The sequence below is a fragment of the Hypanus sabinus genome, chromosome 16 (assembly GCF_030144855.1).
Source record: "Hypanus sabinus isolate sHypSab1 chromosome 16, sHypSab1.hap1, whole genome shotgun sequence".
Classification (NCBI taxonomy): domain Eukaryota; kingdom Metazoa; phylum Chordata; class Chondrichthyes; order Myliobatiformes; family Dasyatidae; genus Hypanus; species Hypanus sabinus.
Window position 1 is genome coordinate 10,603,324 of NC_082721.1, and position 13,593 is coordinate 10,616,916.

Here is a 13,593-nt window from a genome sequence, read left to right on the forward strand (position 1 = left end):
TCAACCATCAGGCTCTTGAACAAAAGGTCACTTTCCCCATCATTGACATGTTCCCACAACCAATGATCTCATATTAAGAACTTTCTCTCATTATCTCATGTTCTCATTAATTATTCCTAGTTATTTATTTTTGTGTTTCCACAGTTTCTTGCCTTCTGCACTCTGGTTGATCTTTCATTGGTCCTGTTATAGTTACTAATGTAACCCCCTGGGTCGCCTCAGGCTCGCTCAGCTTATTCTCGTCTAGGGGGAGCAGCCTTCGGCCCCGCCAAACTGGGTAATCAGCTGGTGTGGATGCTGTGTGATGTCCCCACCTCGCCCAAAAACAGACAGTACACCATAAGCGATTAAATGAGTACAATTTATAAATGTTACTATAACTAAGTGATTAATAACGATACAGTATATATGAAGAGAAAAAAAATAAAGGAAAGATGCCAAACTTATCAAAGTCCAAACCACTTCTTGCACAACCGTTGGAGCTCAATTACTGAAGTCTTCTGGCCACCATTCGATCCCCTCCGAACTCCTTGACTCGCAGCTCAGGACCCTCCGAGTGGTCAACCAAGCACACCTAACTTCATCCCCCTCCTCGGAGTACCTCCTGGCCTCAGACCCCCGCTTGGGGTCCGTTCCTCGCCCAGTTTACAGCATTGTGTCCTCTCTCTCAACCCCCTCGCGCCGATCTGCCCAAAAGCCCGTCAACAAAAGCTTACAGAGTCAGAAGAAAGAACATTAATCCCCATTTGGTTTACAAAGGAATACAGTTCTCCCAGCACTCTCTCGCAACAAAGAAACATTCCTGCTAGTTAACAAAACAAAGCCCTTTTGATTATATACAGTAACAAAGAAAAAGAAGAAACCCCCCTTTACACTATTCTATAGATTTGCTGGGTATGCCAAGAAAATGAATCTCAGATTGTATATGGTGACATGTGTGTACTTTGATAATAAAATTTACATTGAACTTTTTATATTGAACTTTGAACTCTACCCTTTGACCTGTCTGGCATAGGTAACTCTACTAAGAGCAAAAGCATAAAGCCCTGACTCCAGCCAGCATAGCTTTCTGAGTCACTAAGGCACACAAACCTCCAACAAGGTTGTGGTCCTCTTGGGGCTTTTGTACTCCTTATTTAATGTTATTTCTGTATATTTCTGATGGTAATTTCTAGTATATTTGATATATTGCACTGTACTGCTGCTGCAACACAACAGATTTCATGACATGTTGGTGATAGTAAACCTGATTCTGATCCTGATGCCCCTCACAGGAGGAAGATCCCAGGAAGTGTCACAGAAAAGTGTGAGGTTCTCCATATCCCAGGGGTGTGACTCATGCCTTGGATGTACTTCTGTAAAATGCCTTAATTATAGGAGCTTTAATTGGCCTGTGTTTGTTGTGGCAACCCTCTGCTCCTGCTGCTCTGCTGCAGCAGAGATTCAGGCTTTACGCAAGAATATGATTCTGTGACCACTGTTGCTTCCCCATTCCTCCATAAGCCTTCCAGTCCTTCTTATGTCAACCCACCCCCCCCCCCACGCACCTGGTTTCACCCGTCACCTTCCAATTTGTCCTCCTTCCCCTCCCCCACCATCTTCCCTCTTCCTTTCGAGTCCTGATGAAGGATCTTGGTCCAAAACGTAAAACTAATCAGAAGGAAAAAGACAGGAGCCCGAGAAATGCAAATCTTAGTTTGTTCTTTTACTTTAAGTGAGGCGCTCACGTATCAAGTGTGAGCATCATAATGTATCTTCTTCTTGGGCCCTTAGCTCCTGGTGGAGCTTAGACCATTGATGGCCTCCCATCTCCATCGTCCGAAGTCAATGTAATGGCTGGAGTTCATCAATGTTTCTGTAATCCATTGTATTGACTATACAGGGGATTAGCCAATACCGCTTCACCAGAGCCCTGTTTGCTAGCCTGACCAGTTTCCACCTCTCATGACAGGGACCATGACGTACGCAATTCACTTATTTGTACATATAGCCCCTAATGGATTATCTAAACAAACAAAGAATGCTTAATCATCAACATATTTGCAAGATTACTCAAATATTACTGAAATATTAAATACACAACACTCTGTATTTCCAGCATCTGCAGAATCTCTTGTGTTTACCCTTCCTATCCTATTTTCATTGCAAATATTGGAGTTTTAGAACTGACAGGCTCCTTCCTCATGGTGGGAATTTTGCCAAGATCCTCATGCAGAGTCAAAGTTAACGTCAAGATCAGGTTGGTTGTCATCCGCACAAGTGCACATATGCACAGGTGCAAAACAACTTCAAGACATGAGGGGCCCTTCGGCCCACTTCTCACATAAACGTGCACCTTGCACTTAATGTCAACCTGTCAGTCTTCAGGCCATGACACTCAGGGACTTGTGCTAATGTTATTTTGTGACTGTATGTGCTGGATACTAACTAGATGTGCTGTGTGTGACTGCGTTTTGCACCTTGGCCCCACAGGAACAATGTTTTGTTTGGAATTAGAATCGGGTTTAATAATACCGGCATATGTTGTGAACTTTGTTATCTTGGGGCAGCAGTATAAATTTCAGAAAGAAATATATATAAAATTTAATTAACCAAGTAGTGCAAAAAAGAGAATGGGAAAAAATGGTGAGGTACTGTCCATTGTCTATTCAGAAATCTGATGGTGGAGGGGAAGGAGCTGTTCCTGAAATGTTGAGTGTGTGTCTTCATACATGTGCATGGCTGAATGACAATAAACTTGAAGTTGTATACTATGGGATCAGTATAGACAGGCCCTTGATGCTATTCACCAAGTACCTCTCTGTTCTGATCCCACTGGCCAGCTTTTACTGCCTTCACATTTCAACTGCTAATCTTGACACTTCTTAAATGCTGTTAGAGTACCTGTCTCCACCAACCATGGTGTGTGTTCCAGATCCCAACCAAAGTGAAAAGGGTACTTCATGAAACACTACAGGGAGCACAGTTGTGTAGTGGTTAGTGCAACACTTTACAGTGCTAACTGTGAAAGTGGAGTTGAGCTCTGTATTCCTTTTGCCAATCGCCTTTCCAGCTCTTAGCTTCATCCCACCCCCTCCGGTCTTCTCCTATCATTTCGCATTTCCCTCTCCCCCCCCACTACTTTCAAATCTCTTACTATCTCTTCTTTCAGATAGTCCTGACGAAGGGTCTCGGCCTGAAACGTCGACAGTGCTTCTCCTTATAGATGCTGCCTGGCCTGCTGCGTTCCACCAGCATTTTGTGTGTGTTGTTTGAGTTCTTACTGCTGTCTTTAAGGAGTTTGTACAAGCTCCCCATGACTATGTGGGTTTCCCCAGGGTGCTCCCGTACCCTTCCACATTCCACAGATGTTTGGTTAGGGTTAGGGAATAGTGAACATGTTGTGAGTATGTTGGCTCTGGAAGCACGGTGACATTTGTGGGCACCTGCCAGCACATCTTTGAACTGTGTTGGTCGTTGACCCAAAACAGCGCATTTCTCTATATGCATCAATGTTTTGATGTACATGTGACAAATAAATCTAACCTAATCTACTTTTGTTTTCAGTGTTGTGGTGAGATGTTTCCTACTGCCTCCTCCATCTATTCCTCATCTTCAAGGAGTGATGCCTCAAAAAGGCAGCATCCATCATTAAGAACCCCCATCACCTAGGACATGCCCTCTTTTCATTGCTACAACCGGGAAGGAGGCACAGAAGCCTGAAGATACACATTCAGTAACTCAGAAACCGCTTCTTCCCCTCTGCCATCAGGTGCCTGAATGGACATTGATCCCATGAACACTACCTCACTACTTATTTTATTTCTATTTGTGTACTATTAATTTAAGTATATATATACTGTAATTCACAGTATTTTTCTTTACTATTACTATGTATTGCATTCGACTGCTGCTGCAAAGTTAACAGATTTCATGACACATTAAATCTGATTCTGATCCTCCCCCAATTCTCTATACCCAAACTGGAGACCCCTCCTCTAAACCCATGAGTGAAATGTTTGCCCCTCTTGCCCTGATACACTCTTCAAAGTCCAGTTCATTGTCATGAACAGGTACTAGTACCCACAGATGCAATGAAAAACTTAGAGCTAAATCACAGGCACGTTGCATCTTGTTCTTCTTGGGAGGGATGAAGTTAAGGGTTAATACAGTGGATTCTGGTTAATTTGGCCATTGGTTAATCATTGCAGCTGTTTATTTGGGAGAATTCTTAAAGAACAAAAACTAAATTGAGAATATAGCTAGTATTCCTTTCACTGATTTTGGATACTATATTGCTTAATCAGGGCATTAGACTGTTGCTGAACAGTTTCTAACTAGTGTCAGTCACATGACCATTAGAAACGACACCATGGTTAGAGAGATCGGTTTTTAAATAGCGTCATTTGTGAATGCTTGTCTTCAAAAAGCAGTGAGATTGTCACTGATAGTTGGTGAGAAATGAGCAGTAAGATATTGCAGAACTGTTTTTCTCATTGCAGTTTCAAGCATTCAGGCTTCAAGATGCCAAAAGCGGATGGGAGTGAAAGTGAAACTCCCACTCATTGAACAAGTTAAGAATTACAAAGATATTGACAACCATACTGAATGTTGCAACGAAAATGAAGAGTTAGTGGATGCAGTTGTTGATAGCACTGTAGGAAGTGGTCCACTACCTACACTAAGTGTCTACATGGGTTTTGCTCATTTATAGTCAATCAAAAGAACATTGCTGATGCATTTCTCTGTCAATAACTATTAGGAACTAATACAGTTTTATAGTACTGTAGAGGTATTGATAGTGTTTTAATTTGTCCTGTATTTCATTTAAATATATCAATTGTTACTCAGTTAAACAGCAGTTTGTCTTTTTTATACCTTCTTAACTGGAGTTCAATCCAACTTCAGTGAATTGGGCCAAAATGTGCTGGTCCCGATGTGTGCCAATTAACCAGAATTGACTGTCAGAAGTTGGAAATCAATGTTAGAAAAGAATAGCAACTTCATCTGTCCTGTTTCTGCCCCATTAATACGACATGTATGAGGACGTTTGGGCTCAATGTCATATCAAACAAGATTCACAGACTGGATGAAGCTCTGCTCTGACAAGGAGACTCTTGATGCTTTAAATTTGACAACAAACAAGGGAAAGACCGGATAAATGTAAAACAATGTCGACGTACATGGCTCCAGTTAATTCACTCAGAATGTTTAACTGTGTTGTCCCAGTGCCAATGGTCAATTGTAATCCAATTACATGTGTAACAGGAACCAGCCTTGATTATCGCCAGAGACATGGGATCTGCATGATGAACTAATGCTTGTATCTGCAGTAAACAGGCACAAAGATAGGTGAGAATACAGCAAGCTACTTGCTCATTTGGGTGATTTTTGTTGGCAGCCAGTGCTGAACACACAATTCAAAGTGCAGAGGATCTTTGGGGGTCTAAGCCTATAGCTCACTGAGAGGAGATGAAGTGGTAAAGAAGGCACATGGCAGACTTGCCCTCATCACGAGGGGCACAGGGTATAAAAGTCAGAAAGTTTTGTTGCAGCTATACTAAACTTTTGTTAGACAACAGTTCCGGTCACCCATTGCAAGAAGTGTGTGAAGGTTTGCAGTCTAATCCAGAATGCTACCTGGATTAGACTGAGTGAGCTAGAAACAAAGGCTGGACAAACTGGGGGGGGGGGGGGGGAGGGAACGGGTGGACATCTCTTTGATCTCTGTATGCAACAAAAGGCAGGATATCTTCAACCTGATGACATGAACATCGATTGCTCTAACTTCTGGTAATTTCTCCCCCTCCCCATCTTTTTCTCTCTTTATCCATTTTCCATCCCAGTTACACAATTACCCCTACTCTTATCCTCACCTGCCCATCGACTCCCTCATGTTCTTCCCTAACTTTCATGTTCTACTCTCCTCTTCTATTAGATTCTTCCATCTTCAGACTATCTTTTTCACCCTCTCTTCATCCCCCTCCCCCAACCACCCACCTTCCCCTTAACCTGCTCTGCTTGTGCTCCTTCTCCCCCCCCCCCCCCCCCCCACCCACCTTCTTAGTCTGGCTTCTTCCTCCTTTACTTTCCAGTTCTCATGAAGGGTTTCACCCAGAACACTGACTGTTTATTCCTCTCCACAGATGCTGCCTGACCTGCTGGGTTCCTCCTGCATTTTGTGTGTGTTACTCTGGATTTCTAGCATCTCCAGAATCTCTTGTCTGTATGAATACTGTTCCCCCAATTATGTTTTGTAACTTTAAAACATTAAACTAATAGGAAGAAAAACCAGGAGTGCTGGAAATGTGAGTCTAACTTCATGTTTTACTTTAAGCCAGGCTTGCACCTATCACAATGATGTATGTGATTCATATATTTATGCATATAACCCATAATGAATTATTTAAATGAACAAGATTGCTTAATCAAACAATGTACTTAAAAATCAACACACACAAAATGCTGGAGGAACACAGCAGGTCAGGCAGCATGCATGGAAATGAATAAACAGTTGATGTTTCAGGCCGAGACCCTTTTTCAGGACAGAAAATGAAGGGGGAAGATGTCAGAATAGAAAGGTGCAGGGAGGGGAAGGAGGCTAGCTGGATGGTGATAGGTGAAACTAGGTGGGTGGGTAAGGTCAAGGGATGGAGAAAAAAGAATCTGATAGGAGAGGAGACTGGACCATAGGAGGAGGAGACCTAGGGGAAAGTGATAGGCTGTTGAGAAGAAGTAAAGGGCCAGAGTGGGGAATAGAGGAAGGAGAGGGGGGGTAGTTCTTACCAGAAGGTGAAATCAATATTCATGCCATCATGTTGGAGGCTATCCAGACAGAATATAAGGTGTTGCTCTTCCACCCTGAGGGTGTCCTCATCTTGGTACATGAGGAGGCCATGGACTGACATGAATATATATATATATACACAAGATTATTCAAGTATTACTGAAATATTAAATATACATGAATATCACTCCCACTCTTAGAGATTTAAATGTTGGATTGTTGCTGCTTAAAGTTACAAGAAGGAAGGTGCACATTTGAAACAGACTGAGGAAGTTGCTTTAGGCTCGTTTTAGAACTGTCCAGAGGAATGAGTGTCAGTGCAAACAACATACACTGGCATTTCATAATGGGAAAAAACCGTATTGACCTTACTAGCCCAGGAAAGGCACCAGGAATTGGCTACGTCATCCAATAATGGACTGTACCAAGATGAAATGTTGCTTCTGAGGCAGTCACTACAGCATTCTGCTTCCATTGCTGATCAGTAATATCCATGGGATGCATGCCCTGTGACATCATCAGATTTCACTGGAACACGAATTGCTATTTATGCGCTTAAATCAACTGCCTCTGCATGGAATGTAATGTATATTTAATTCACTTGTTGTCACATTAGTTCTGGGTCTTGTTGTCATAGTAACAGAATGTAACATGTACTTTTATTCACTCTTCTTCAAGTATTCAGCCAGAGGAGATGAAGAATAAGTCATGGGGCTGTGATGGCAGCGTTTATTTATTGAGTCCTGAAGAAGGGTCTCGTCCTGACACATTGACAGTTTACTCTTTTGCACAGATGCTGCCTGCCCTGCTGAGTTTCTCCACCATTTTGTGTGTTGTTTTGGATTTCTGGCATCTGCAGATTTTTTCATCATTAGTTGTTTATTTCATTTATTTAGAGATACAACACGGAAAAGGCCTTTCCAGGCTAATGAGCCATGCTACCCAGCAACCCACCTTTCTCATCATCATCATCATGATGTGCCGTGTCCTATGACATAGACGATCATGGTCTTTAACTATGACCATGATTGTTCTAGGCAAAGTTTTCTACAGAAGTGGTTTGCCATTGTTTTCTTCTGGGCAGTGTCTTTACAAGACGGGTGACCCCGACCATTATCAATACTCTTCAGAGATTGTCTGCCTGGCGTCAGTGTTCACACAACTAGGACTTCTGATATGCACCAGATGGTCATCTGACCATCTTCCACCAGCTCCCATGGGGGGGGGGGGGCTAAGCAAGTGTTTACTTAAGGGAAGGGTGACCTGCAGGCTAGTGAAGGGAAGAAATGCCTCAGTCCTCCTTCAGTAGAGACGTACCTCCACCCGCCACCCAATTTTTCTTATGGGTTGGATTTTAAAGATCAAGGGGCAGCACTGTAACAGAATGTTTTTGGCATGTGTGCCATAGGTTCATCGCCCCTGATGCCCGTCTTCTCTGTTTGTGGCAGTCTGGCATTCTGGGCAGCCCAGTCGCTCAGTAGGTACAGCAGCTGCCTTGAAGTGCAGGCAATTGGAGTTCAATCCTAATCCCTGATGCTGACTGTGTGGAGTTTGCAAATTCCCCTGGGGACCATGTGGCTTCCTCTAGGCGCTCTCGTTCTCTACCATATCCCAAAGACATGAAAGTTCTTTGGTTACATAATGCAAAAGACATAATGATGGAGAAACTCAGCAGGTCAGACAGCAACTGAGGGATTAAACTGATGGTCATTGTTTTGTTCAATTCCTCCAGCATAAGACATACAGTGACAGACGGTATGGTGCAAAAGGCTTAGACACATATATATAGTTAAGGAGCTATATATATTACTGTTGTAATTTTATGAATTGCATTTTACTGCTGCCACAAAAAAAAACAAATTTCATGATTGATGTGAGTGATGATACCTCTGATTCTGACATGGGTCTTGATTGCGGACTGAAGAGTGGGAAGGGGGCAGGGAAAGGGGAATCACTGTTGGGGAAAAAGGGGAGGTAGCGAGGAGGGAGCGGGAAGCACCAGAGAGACATTCTGTGATTATTAAAAACACAATTGTTTGCAATCAAATGACTCTGCTGGTGTCTCAGGGCTGGGTGAGTCTGCACTTCGCCACCCTACCTCCACCCCTGGCCCTCCTTCTCTGCCACCTCTCCCACACCCTCCTGCAGCATTCCACCCTTGCCATTCCCAACATCCATTGCTCCCACCAGATTTACAAACTCATTCTGTGCTCCACATTAACAAATATAGTACTGTACAATAGCCATAGGCACCTAATGGATATAAGATTTTTGTACCGTGCTGTAGGAGCAGAATTAGGCAATTTGGCCCATCAACTCTGCTCTGCCATTTGATCATAGCAGATATAGTTTCCTTCTCAACCCCATTCTCCAGCCTTCAGCATTTAATTACACTGGACAACAAAGATTTTGATTCCTGAATATCTTTGGGTGTATCTCATGGAGTTTGGGTTGCTGATGATGAAAATCAACATGAAATTTCCCTATCATGTACTATTTTTTAAAAACTGCCTATGTTTGTTATTTCAACTCAAAATTCAAGTCAATTAAAATGTTGCCCACAAAGTATGCTGAAAAGTTTTCTATCTTGTCCAGGCATGCCTGGGCATGCTTTGTCAGGGTGGATGCTGCATAGGAGAGCAGGTTTTAGAAAGGCTAAAAATTTATTTGCCAGATTTCAATATTTGAAACAGGTGTTTCCCAAAATAAGTGATGTCAAGATTAAGGAAGGCATTGTTGTTGGTCCACATATCAAACATGTTATCAATGACAGGCAATTCGGAAAAACTTCTAGAAAACCAGAGAAAATCACATGAAAGGCATCTGGGATGTTGTTGAAAATTTTATTGGCAGCTACAGAGCACCATATATTCAATGAAAGTTCATTTCTTGTTTCTCCAAATTCCTATGTGATACAAGTAGTCTGAAATAATATTTGTGTTCAGCTTTATATGGTCTATCATAAACAAAAAAAAATTCAGAGGAAGCAATACTTTAGAAAAAAATAGTTGAACAGTGTTATGACAACATCCAGATATACTTGTAAATGACATCAAAGAAACTACAGATGCTGAAAATCTGAGATAAAAACAGAAATTTTGCAAGACAAGCAACATCCGTGGAAGGAGATTTCTTTTCTAATACTGAAGAAGGGTGGCAGGTGTGAAACTTCAACTGTTTCACTTTTCACAGAAGTAGCAACACCCGTGAGTTTTTTCCAGTCTTCCCTGTTTGATATTCAGTAGGTTCAGGTCTGGCCCACAGCACTGGCTGTTGGGTTTACTCCAGGTGCTCTGGTTTCTCCCCACATTCCATAGTCATGTTGGTTGGTAGGCTAATTAGTGGGTGAGGTGAGAATATCAATGGGTCCTGCACAGAATTAATGAGATGGAGGTTTGAAGGAATGACTCAGTGGGCAAACAGACCTGTTTCTGTGTTGTATAATTCTACAACTATAACATTAAAAAAACATTTGGATGTTGGAATTCCAATGGATAGCACAGGAATTTCTTCTGATTTATCAACACTAGCTGGTAGTTATTGCACACTGGTAATCCAGAGCAGGAAAGCCACTTCACTAGAAGGTAGCCTGGGACTTGTCAAGTTTATGTGCCTTCAAATACAAATGTTTATTAAAAAAAAATCATATCATATTAATTCCTGCAAAAATGCCTCCATATCAGTAATTCATTATGTGCCGTGTCGTATGACATGGGTAATCATAGTCTTAGCAGTTAGCACCACCCTTTACAATGTCAAAGATCTGCAATTGGGGTTCAATTCCCGGTGCTGTTTGTAAACGGTTTGTATGTTCTGTATTGGTTTCCTCTGTGTACTCCAGTTTCCTCCCACATTCCAAAAGATGTATGAATTAGTGTTAGTAAATTGTGGGTACATTATGTTGTTGCTGGAAGTGTGATGACACCAGCACACCCCTAAACTGTGTTGGTCATTGATGCAAATGATGTATTTCACTGTATGTTTTGATGTACTTGTGATAAATAATGTTTATCTATAAAGCTAATCTTTCAACATGATGAAAGTTGGTTGCCCATCAATTTCAACGATGGCAATAGAAGCGGTGTGAGAAAGCTTTTAAAGTGGAAAAACCATTGCACTGGGGCAGTTACATTCTTTTAACCTCAGAAGCCCAATTCCAGTGGTACGAGTGATTGTCACAACTGGAGACCTTGGTTGCAGTGGATGGCCATGATATCTTCTGAGGCTTGCCATGCCCTTGGCTCTCCACGGAGTGCTGCAGAACTACCTTCCTGGCCGTTGGATCTCACCTAGGATAGACATATCCCCTCTCACTGTCATTTGAGGCAAACCATCTACCCTCACCTGGTTTAGCCCAGCTGTCGAAACAGAGTACTGGGATGTGGCTGCTGTCACATGCAAACAGCAACTTCGAGCCAGAGGAGAGAGCTGATTGTCAGGTGATGACCAGAGGTGGATGAGCTGTCCCTAGGGGAACATGACAAGCCCTTTTGCCAGAGATGCTACATCTCCTTGGACACCACTTGATGTTATGAACAGTTATAATGCTATGTGCTGTGATGCTGCTGCAAGTAAGTTTTTCATTATACTTACAGTATGTATACAGCTACTTATGCCAATGATAATAAACTTGACATTGTGACAATGAAGGTAATAAATGTTGCCCTTGGCAGAGTCACACATATCTGGTGAATAAAAAATCCTGTACTGTACAACAAAATCAGTACTTTATTAATCACAATTATAGTCGAATGCAATTCTCATATCACAGGAATTTCTTCACTGGTCATAGAACAGAGAACATAAAAACATTGCAAGATAGTACAAGCCCATAATGTTGTGCAGACCTTTTAACCTACTCTAAGATCAATCTACCTCCCTCTTCCTGTGTAGCTCTCTACTTTTATAATCCTTGTGTCTAAGAGTTTCATAAACACCCCTAACGTATCTTCCTCTATCACCATCCCTGGTAGGGCATTCCGCATACCCATCACTGTGTAAAAAACAAACCTCTGTTGGTTAGGAAAAATATTTGGAAAGAAGACTTCCAATTAGTTCTAGCACCTCACATGGAATTGAGTGTTGCATTTTGTTTAATTAGCAATATTAATTTTGTATTAACAGAATCACACTCAGTGGCCTCTTAATTAGGTACATGTGTACACCTGATGATTAGTGCAAATATCTAATCAGCCAATCATGTGGCAGGAACTCAATGCATAAAAACATGCAGACATGCTCAAGAGTTTCAGTTGTTCAGACCAAACAACAGATTGGGGAAAAATGTGATCTAAGTAGCTTTGACCATGGAATGTTTGTTGGTGTCAAATGGGGTGGTATGAGTATCTCAGAAATTGCTGATCTCCTGAGATTTTAATGCACAACAGTCTCTAGAGTTTAGATAGAATGGAGCAAGAAACAAGAGTATCCAGTGGGCATCCATTCTGTGAGTGAAAATGCCTTGTTAGTTTTAGAGGGCAGAGAAAATGGCCAGACTGGTTCAAGCTGACAGGAAGATGACAGTAACTTATTACAATAGTGGGGTGCAGAAGAGCATCTCTGAATGCACAACACATGGAATCTTGATGTCCCCTTAACTAGAAGGTAAGCATCAGTAAGAACTCTATTTGTCTGCATTTGGGCATGAGTAAGTATTTGAGTGATAATCTTAATATTTCAAAGATGCAAACCAGACAAAAAGGTCATTGTACTTTTAAACAGAAGTCTAGTTTTAAAGCCATCAGAAGCCATATCATAACCCTCCCTTAGTCCAATCAGTCAGTGAACCATTTTGAAAGTGTGTGCCCACATTGGAGAAAATCTTCTAAAAAATTCTGTCATATGCCATGTTAATTTTGAGCAGAGTTCATTATTGATAATAAATTAATAACAGTAATTAGGGTCTGTTTAAAGGGGAAATAAAGAGTCCTGTTGCTTATCTGATCAGCCATTCTTCTTAACACACCCCCAACCCCTCTATCTATTACCCCCATCACTGCATTGCACTGTAAAGCACTTTTTATAACGCCGTTTGCATTGTAAATACACGCTGGTATTTACGCACATTTTATTCCATTTCCACACTTTAACCTCCAACTTTATTTTGTTATATATATACTGTAAACAGAATCAGGTTTCATATCATCAGCATATGTTGTGAAATTTTTCAACTTTACAGCTGCAGTACATGATAATAGAAAAAAACTGTAAATACATATATACTGTATAATAATTAAATAAAAGGTTCAAAGGTTTATTTTATTACCAAGGTATGTATGCAGAATATAACTCTGAGATTCGCCTTCTCCAGATAGCCTTGAAGTACAGCAAAACCACGAAAGTCATTGAAAGCAAAGACATCGACCCCCTCCCCCCACTCTGCATGAAAAGAAACAGAAACAAAACACATTTACCCCAAACCCCCAGCCATCCCTTGCACAAAACTAACTGATCACCCACCTGGAAAATGGCACTAAATAAATAGTGCAAAAAAAAAAGGAAATTTTAAAAAAACAGTGAGGTAGTGTCCATGGGTTCAATGTCCATTCAGAAATCAGATGGCAGAGGAAAAGAAGCTGTTCCTGAATCATTGAGTCTGTACCTTCAGGATTCTGTACCTCCTTCCTGATGGAAGCAATGAGGAGAAGGTATGTCCTGAGTGGTGGGGTCCTTAATGATGGATGTTGCTTTACTGAGGCACCGCTCCTTGAAGATATCCTGGATACTTCAGAGGCTGGTGACAATGATTGAGCTGACTAATTTTACAACTCTCTGCAGCTTACTTCAATTCCGTGTAGTAGCAGCACCACCCCCCACCCACCAGACAG

General features: G+C 41.6%; 1 long non-coding RNA gene across 1 annotated transcript in view; it reads right to left on the reverse strand.

The window, feature by feature from the left end:
• LOC132406005 (uncharacterized) overlaps positions 1-13,593 on the reverse strand; it is an 80,762-nt gene that overhangs the window by 54,296 nt on the left and 12,873 nt on the right. The gene's annotated exons all lie outside the window — the stretch shown is intronic.